Source organism: Labeo rohita, unplaced genomic scaffold (assembly GCF_022985175.1).
Source record: "Labeo rohita strain BAU-BD-2019 unplaced genomic scaffold, IGBB_LRoh.1.0 scaffold_2140, whole genome shotgun sequence".
NCBI classification, from domain to species: Eukaryota; Metazoa; Chordata; class Actinopteri; order Cypriniformes; family Cyprinidae; genus Labeo; species Labeo rohita.
In genome coordinates, this window is record NW_026128375.1 from 1 (window position 1) to 9978 (window position 9978).

The following is a 9978-nucleotide window of genomic DNA, read 5'->3' on the forward strand; positions in this document are numbered from 1 at the left end:
TGGATGAACTGACCAATCTCAGGCCTTCTATGTCCATTGTTTTCAGACTGATTTCCCTGCCTACACAGTCCATCCTAAGTGTATGAAAAGTATTTTATATTTTTTGTCGGGAAAAGGTGAGCTGACACCTAAAATTCAGTATTGCCAATAGTGTGAACTCAGAGTGTGGAAAAAACATATCGTTTTGATGCTGTTTGTTGCGATTCTGAGGAAAACTTGTTTGTGTGCTTAACGATAAGTTAATTTGTTGAACTAGTATCTTTTTGAACTTTTTTTCTCCCATGTTTTATGGGGAAATGTTTTCAGGATATGAAAAAATGGTTTTGTTGTGTTTTCAATTGAATATTTGTAATTGAATTGATTTAAAATAAAAGGGAAAATTGCATTAATGTTCCTTTATTTGTTTGCTTTTTTTCTTAATTTTCTAGGTTAACAAATTGGAAAAATAAAACATTTGATATAGATTTAACTTGGAAATTAATTTTAAGTTAAATGAAATGACCTTTGTAATTCATATTACAAAACATTTTAAGTTAAATAAATTTAAGTAATGTAAAGTTTTTTAGGGCAACCAGTTTCCTCCAATTTTTTAAGTAAATTCAACTTATCCGGGTTTAGAGGGTTTCAGATACATTTTATGTTCAACTTTAGATCTCAGCAATGGATTTTGTGTCATAAATACATTTTAAAGTTAAAAAAAAAATAATTAATAAACATTAAACTTTAGATAACAGTCATCAATCGGAAGCAGTTTTTGTCAAATAAAAACATTTTTCTGTATAATATTTTCTGTTAAAAAATAAAAAAAAAAGGTGTCAGGGCTTTGGTGTCAAATAAATACATTTAATATTTTTGTACATTTCTGTACCTTTCCATCATATTTGTTAGCGATCTCCTGGATTTGGCGTCAGATACATTTTATATTAATAAACATTAACTTCAGATACCAGTCAGCAATCGCAAGCAGTTTTTGTCAAATAAAAACATTTTCTGTTAATATAAAATAACTTGAAAAAGTTCAAAAAAAATACATTTAATATTTTTGTATATTTCTGTAAAGTTCCATCATACTTGTTAGCGATCTCGTGGATTTGGCGTCAGATACATTTTATATTAATAAACATTAACTTCAGATACCAGTCAGCAATCGCAAGCAGTTTTTGTCAAATAAAAACATTTTCTGTTAATATAAAATAACTTGGAAAAAAAAAAAAAAAAAAAAAAAAACATTTAATATTTTTGTATATTTCTGTACGGTTCCATCATACTTGTTAGCGATCTCCTGGATTTGGCGTCAGATACATTTTATATTAATAAACATTAACTTCAGATACCAGTCAGCAATCGCAAGCAGTTTTTGTCAAATAAAAACATTTTCTGTTAATATAAAATAACTTGAAAAAAGTTTGGTTTCAAATAAATACATTTAATATTTTTGTATATTTCTGTAGGTTTCCATCATACTTGTTAGCGATCTCCTGGATTTGGCGTCAGATACATTTTATATTAATAAACATTAACTTCAGATACCAGTCAGCAATCGCAAGCAGTTTTTGTCAAATAAAAACATTTTCTATTAATATAAAATAACTTGAAAAAAAGGGGTTTTGTTGAGAAAATACATTTAATATTTTTGTGTATTTCTGTACGGTTCCATCATACTTGTTAGCGATCTCCTGGATTTGGCGTCAGATACATTTTATATTAATAAACATTAACTTCAGATACCAGTCAGCAATCGCAAGCAGTTTTTGTCAAATAAAAACATTTTCTGTTAATATAAAATAACTTGAAAAAAAGTTTGGTTTCAAATAAATACATTTAATATTTTTGTATATTTCTGTAGGGTTCCATCATACTTGTTAGCGATCTCCTGGATTTGGCGTCAGATACATTTTATATTAATAAACATTAACTTCAGATACCAGTCAGCAATCGCAAGCAGTTTTTGTCAAATAAGTTTGATCACCTTCTGATTGCAATTGGTGCATATTCCACACGATCCTCCTTTTCTACTTTCTGTAAAAAAAAAATAAAAATTAATAATAATAATAATAATAATATTAAATGTGATGTAATGTGATTATTATTACTATTATTATTATTTATTTATTTATTTTTTTTTATTTTTTTGTAGTACCAAGTCTTGTATAAACACGTGATATATTTGATAGATCATTATACTATGAAAGCTCATTATTGCCACTAGGCCTGTTGCAATAATCAGTATATCAAGTATATCAGACAATATATGCTGAAAGCTGAAAAAAAATAATCATTTGAGGCCTAATAGTGTTTCCTTACACTAAAGAAGAAAAAGTCAAAGCTGCAATTCACTGTTTGCATATGTGCATGTAGCAATGCAAAATGGTGCTCTCTCGTAGCTAGTGTTAAGGGAAGGAAGGAAGGAAGAGAATGTGTGTTTGCAATTTAGTTTTGCTGTTCCCTCTGTTGTTTTTCTATGTGCTTCAGATGAATGTGTTTGTCTTGTGAATCTTGTGCATGCGATATTAGGCATGCACTACATGCATTTTTATGATGTAATGTTATTATATATTCAGTGGCATAAAATGGTCTTAAAATGGCAATATCACAAGTATTTATATGACAACACATTGCTCAGCAAAAAAGTAGTTATCATGGTAGGACTAACCGTCACATTATAATATAAACAAAGACAGAAAGAAAAAAAATAAGCTCTGGTAAATTATAACCAAAAAAGGTGACATGCAAAATCCAAATTATGACATACTTGAGTCAGATTATGCTATATGCAAATTAAAATTAATATAGCATAATTACGACATTTCAAGTTAGAATTTATTAATTTATTTTATTTATATATTTATTTTAAATGTCATTATTTAACCATTGTATATGATAGTTTCAGCGCTTTAATTTTAATTGCATAATCTCAGTTTAGTTCGTCAGAATGTATAATTTTGTCATAATTTACCAGAGCATGATTTTTTTTTTCTTATGTAGTGGAAATGGACTTAAATATTATCCAGACAAAATCAAAAGTACATACTGATCTAGATCAGACACTTAATGCATTATTAAAATCAGAAGTTGTTTGTTAACATTAGTTAATGCACTGTGAACTAGTTACATGAACATGAACTAACAATGTATAAATAACAATGTAATAAACTGTACTTTTTATTACCTACATTAATAAATACTGTAACAAATGTATTGTTTATTTTATGTTCATGTTAGTTAATACATTAACTAATGTTAACCAATAACATTTGTAAAGTGTTGCCAATTATACAAATACTCAACAAATGAACAATAAATTGTCTTACCGATTTCTGTGCTTTTCTTTTGTAGAATGTCGTCTCTGCATAAGTGATCTCTACTTCACAAGTCTCAACTGTTTTAACAAAAATAGATTAATTAAAACCACAAACCTCAGTCTTAATTAGATCTGGTTCTTCACAGCCTATGTGTTATTATTAGGGCTTTCAAATTTAACACTAAAGTAACACGCAACAATTTAAAAAAGGGCACTAACAAATGTAATTATAGCTATTAGGCCAATAACATTTCCCACACACAAATAGTTCATAAAACAGTGTGTATCATTACATTCAAAGAGACACATAAATCACACATTAGTTTATACATAAATCAAACCCAAATGGGATATTTAACAAAGTATTTTACATTATTTGTATTTAATCAGCATGTAAGTTCAACAAGCACAACAAAAGTTATCATTTATATAAATTTTAAAGCACCAGCCACATCTTTACACATGTAAGATTATGTTCATAAAATGGAGATAAGATAAAATGGACAACGTTATTATTATTATTATTATTATTATTATTAAAAAATAAACATTTCTCTTTTTGCTTTCCCAGTGTTGATGCACATTAAGTGAGATGAGTAAAAAAAAAGACAGTCTCATTATGTACAAATAGACATTTATTATAATGGTGAAAATTTTGAGAATAATTTAAATTAAATAATAAAAAATAGGGCAATCAGATCACTAAAATATTTAAAAATATTTTTTGAAGAATTATTTCTTATTTTACTTGTTTAAAAGGAGAAGATAATACTTGCCTTCTGTATCAATTTTTCTGTGTTTTCTGCAGATGCTGAAGATCATGATTACAGCTAAAATCAACAGAGATCCAGCAGCCACAGCAGCAGAGATCAACACTATCAGAGAGACTGAATCTGGAGGATATGAAGGACAGTGAAAGAGATGTAATGTAAGTGATTGAATCAGTCTGATCTACAACATAAGACAGAGATCAGATTAGTAAACACATATTGACACTGTTGTACCTGCACATGTGTGACAGAGTTTGCTGATGTCCAGATGTGTGGTCTGGTTGCTGATGGGATTGTTGATCACACAGCTGTAGGTGTTTTTATCCTGATATTCCACCTCCAGAGGTAGAGAGAGACTGATGCTGAGATCAGACACACTGATGCTGGACAATAAACTGTTTCCTTTGTACCAGGAGAGAGTCACATCACTCACATTCACCACTGAACACAACAATGAACAAGATGATGATGAACAGTTTAAAGAGTTACTGCTGATGACAGGAACAGGCAGATGAGCTGAAAATATGAGACAATAAGAGGAATATAACACAACAATCTGCTTATTTTCAACGTTGCGATTTCTAGTAATAATTAGTGTAATAGATTTTGTGTTGAGTGATTGTTTACTGTGTGAAGGTCAAAGGTCAGGATCTCAAATAAAATTATTTAACAAATGAACATATAAATAGAATATGTGCATGTTAGACAAATGATCTCTACTCACCATAGACTGAAACATAGAATGTTTTTGTTAACTCTTTCACTCCAGCTATCTCTAGTTGATAGAGTCCAGCATGTTCATTTGTAATGTTTGTGATGGTCAGAGATCCAGTTTGATTGTCCAGCTTCAGTCTGTGTCTGAATCTCTCATCAGTATCATTATATGTGGAGATTATTTGTTTCCTTTTCTTCATTTTAGCTAAGAGAGAGTTTTTAGCTCCGTATTTCCACTGTATGTTATTGCCTTCATATATTTCAGCAACATCAGTGTGTAGAGTGACAAAATCTCCCTCCATCACTGACACTGATTCACCAAACACACCTGATGAATAGATTTTACACAGATTAAAGCCTCTGCTGGTTTACAAAGCCTGAAATCAGTTTTATTTACATGCGAAGTTGAGAACAGCAGGAGAAACAAAAAAACTAAACAAAACAAACAAAAAAAGTAAAATACCAACAGACTTTATAAATAGCTGTTGTAGGTTGTAAACTGTTACCGTAATAGAGAGATTGTTAGAATCGAGCAGACAGAGAAAATATTGCAGCAGCACTGTTTAATATATTAAACACATATGTATAAACAGTGCATAATGCACAAACCTATACGTAACTCTTCTGTTCCAGACGAATACCTTATTATTATTATTATTATTATTATTATTATTGTCCTTAGTTTTGCTTTTTAAACGTTTTTTTTTTTTTTTTTTCCTGTCCTTGTGTCATATGTATGTACTGTATGTGCCAAGAGGTCCTTTTTTTGCACACACTTGGCAAATAAATCTATAATAAGTGAATAAAGACTTTACATCAAAATAAAAGGGTTAAAGTTAATCTATTTTTAAATTTGAAATAAGACTAGGATCAAAATGATGATTTCAGTGTAAGTGTAATTTTAGTGCAACATATTTATTAGATAAACCTTCATTTAATCTAGATTTAAGATTGATCCTTATTGGTGTCACATCCTTAGTGTTTAAAATGTTTAATATTTGTTTTAAAATGTAGAGGACAATCAGTGTTTAAAGTTAAATAATTTATTGACAATAAATACATAATAATTGTTGCAGATTAAAAGTATGTTTTTAATTGTACTGGATATTGTAAATACATTTTATTAAATAAATTGTTAAATAAATGGTTACATAAATTTCTGGTTAGTCCCCTACGGACTATAAGGTTCCTGCACTTTTTAAGTAGTACATTTCCATGACAGTTGTACATATTTATGATCATTGCAGAAGTATTTTTTAAAATATGTATAAATGTACTTTTTAAATGGACAAAAAAATGTCTGATATTTGAAAGAAGCTTAACAGAATGTTCACAATTTATGAACATTTACATTCACTGTAGAGATTTCCATTGTTTTCATGATTTTTTTTTCCAGATCTGGAAATGTCAATATAAACTTCCTAACCCTAATCTAAACCGAAATTCAAAATTAGTAGATCTTACACTATATTCATACAAAATTCATAATTATTTTGGTAGATAACAGTCAAAATAAAAATAAATTAAATTAAATTAAATAATTTGAGCAGCAGCTTTATTACTCTGGGAAAATAAAATTAAAAACTTGTGATTAAAAAATTTAATTAAATTAAAAATAAAAATTCTTCTAATAAACTTACCCGTCCGACTCCAGCAGCACAAACAGAACAAGACAAACTTGTGAAACATTTTCTTCAGCGGTTCAGTGTGTGATCTAACACCAGAACTGCTAAAGTGTTGTGTGAATTCTCCCCGACAGCGTTTGACCCTCCTAGTTCACATCCTGCATTTGCATTTGATCAGTGTTGGGTTTGTTACTCAAAAAATGTACGCATTAGTAGTTACTCATTTCAAAAGTAGTATTATTACTTTACTTTTTACTCCCAGCCAACAGTAATTAGTTACACTACTAGTTACATTACTTTTCCATTACACTCCAAAAAATTATTAATTGCATAATTTTTGCACCCTGTGAATCCATGAAAGTTAAGATAAATGAAGAGTACAACTTTCTCAAACTGATGGAAAGTCACATTTTTTTAAACTTAATTCAGTCAACTAAACATGTTGGCATTTGCAGTAGATAAAGTCTTAGTACCACTACACAATTTACATGTGACATTGATGTCTTTGTCATCTTTTGTCCCTACAAAATTAAATCAATGGCTGTATTTCTAGCTGCTATATGATGGGGGCTTCTCCATCTTCCAGTGAAGCTAGCTTGCTGCATTGGTGATGTCACGTGTGTTGATAGGGATGATTGGATTTTTGATTGTGACAAAGAAGTAACTAGACATTTTTTTGGATGGTAACTGTAATATTATTACTTAAATTTGATTAGTAATTAGTTACACTATTAGTTACCAGGAAAAGTAATATTACTAGTAATGCGTTACTAGTAACTAGTTACTACCCAACACTGGATATGAAATTAGGGCTGTCATCAACAATTATTTTGGTGATCGAGTAATCTGTCCATTAATCAAGTAATCGCAATGAGGCAATAATTAGTTCAAATAAAATATCAAAAGCAAGTAATCATATAGTTTTAATGAACAGAGCTGTTAAAATACATAATGTGTTTTAAACAATACAGCTAATGTACATTATGCATTATAACAAATTCCTGCAGAGGGTGCCAACAGCCTTACGATTGTTTTTACACTTTTACTGCGTGATCCAATCCTTGTTTAATATTGACTATACAACATTTAATTAAAATGTTTAGTCAGCATATCAACAAAGATATTGATGTGTTGATGAATTCTCCTGTGTTTTCGTAGGTTTATAAATGATTTACCTTACAAATCTGATGAAAAGTGCATTGCATTCCCAGATTAACTGTATAATAAACCAAAACTCACAGCAATATGCAGATATGGAGTTTGAGATGCTTTACACATGTAAATGATAACAGTTTGTGTAGTAGTATTTACACATGTTAATAATTAAAGTGCATATATTAAACCTGCATTGCATATATTTATTTAACTGAATCATAGCATTTATTAATTCTTCATAGCATTTTGCTCTATTATGATTTTTAAATGAGTTTGAAAGACCAATTTCATGTAGACGTCACAGTTTCATTACTTGCAGCTGCGCACACATAATGCTTGCAGAAAAACACTGGTAAGAAGTGGAGAGAAATGGGAAAAATTCACAAAATAAGAGAACACGTATTGTTGTGCCTTTGGATGTCAGAATCACAATGCAAATCATTTTATTGAATATTGTTGTCAAAACCACCATTTGAAGCTAAAAAAAAATGCAGATGTTTAAACAGACAGACTATGGATGAAACCTGCTATGATTACTCTACTTTTAAAGCATAAATTTGATTTAAGCAATAGGTCTACATAATATTCACATGCAGTTCATAGGGGACTTATTACATTAGCCCTACAGTTACAGCATAAAATACTATTTAAAGCTATAACATTTTATATTAACCTGTTTTATTCCACATATTCTGACTTTTTTTTTTTCTCGCAAATGCAAGTTTATATATTGTGTTTTGGACTTTATAACTCGATTTTAACTCAACAATAGTGAATTTATCCATTCTGAGGGGGGAAAAAGTCTTTAAACTTAAAAGAGAGAATGGCGAGTTTATTTTTCTCATCAGAATTGTGAGATATAATCTCGGAATTGTGAGAATAAAGTCAGAATTTTGAAATATAAACTTCAATTTACCTTTTTTATTCTTTTATTCCATGACTTTCACTTGAAAACTGTAATTTTCTGCAACCAGATAGGCTCTGCCCACAAAAAAATGTCATCACTGTTTGCAAACAGTAAATTGGTCTATATGTAAAAATACACCACTTATGGTATTTTGCCAATTACTTGGCACAGGCAAAATGGAATCGAGGATTTTTAAAAATCGAATGCTTGAGTAGAATCGCAGAATCATTGTAGCCCTATATGATGTAATGTTATAGTTCATCTAGTCCATATTGAGATTTTTACTATTGGATAAAAATTAAGAGTTTCTTTGCAAAAACAGATAATGCTCAATCAAATTGCAGTTGGGTTATTTTGATATAAAGGAAAAATAAATAAAATATACAGCTAACACAATAAAAACACAATTTTTGAAAATTAATATATATATATATATATATATATATATATATATATATATATATATATATATATATATATATATATATATATATATATATATATATATATTTTTTTTTTTTTTTTTTTTTTTAAACAAAAAAATCAAAAAAATAAAAGCTTTTGGTTTTAACGTAACGAACAAGTAGCCAGCAGAAGACTGATCAAGCGCTTTCTGAGCCTCGTAAGTAAATTCTTGTGTTGTTTCCACTAGCTCAGAATTTTTTTTGATCATTATAATTGGTGGATGTCTAAAATCTAAAAATAAGGAGAAGCCTAAAACAGGCCTGAAGCCCAGTCCGCGTCTGAACTATGACGTGACAATTGGCAGAAACCAAGCCCTAAGGGCATAGAAAAGTTGGGGCCTGTCGGGTTCAATGCAGTTAGTCTGTTTACCTGTGTCTTGATCACCTGCCTGTCTTGGATTTCTCTTTTGTCTTGTTGTTTGGACTCTGTTTGCTCCTGGTCTGGATTTATCACCTGTCGGTGGGATACCCATTTGCCTCGCCCCCAGGATTCCGTTTGGACAATATCAGCATAAATCCTTATAATTTTTTGTTGTAAATACATTAAAGTAACTTGTCACTATCATTGAAGACCAGCAATAATAATTTTAATTTTGATTACATAATAATGGCAAAATATACAGTTGCATCTCAGTAAATTAGAATGTCGAGGAAAAGTTCATTTGTTTCAGTAATTGAACTCAAATTGTGAAACTTGTGTATTAAATAAATTCAGTGCAGTAGTTTAAGTCTTTGGTTCCTTTAATTGTGATGATTTTGGCTCACATTTAACAAAAAACCCACCAATCTCAACCCACCATCTCAACAAATTAGAATATGGTGACATGCCAATCAGCTAATCAACTCAAAACACCTGCAAAGGTTTACTGAGAAACCTGCAATCCCTGTATCTGAACATTGTTGTGGACATTGTTGTGCCATGCCACACTGTCAGAATCATTAAGGGAACATGATGGTAAATTTCTGTTAATGCTTTGGCCTACAAATTCACCTAACCTAATTCACATAAACCCACAGAGCAAGGGTGCCCAAACTCAGTCCT

At 29.9% G+C, this 9978-nt stretch overlaps 1 long non-coding RNA gene across 1 annotated transcript; it reads left to right on the top strand.

The window, feature by feature from the left end:
• Positions 1-4092: 4092 nt before the first annotated feature.
• LOC127159412 (uncharacterized) lies at positions 4093-4444 on the top strand. Its single transcript, XR_007826436.1, has 2 exons — positions 4093-4229; positions 4323-4444. It is a non-coding gene; the product is annotated as an uncharacterized LOC127159412 (long non-coding RNA).
• Positions 4445-9978: the final 5534 nt, after the last annotated feature.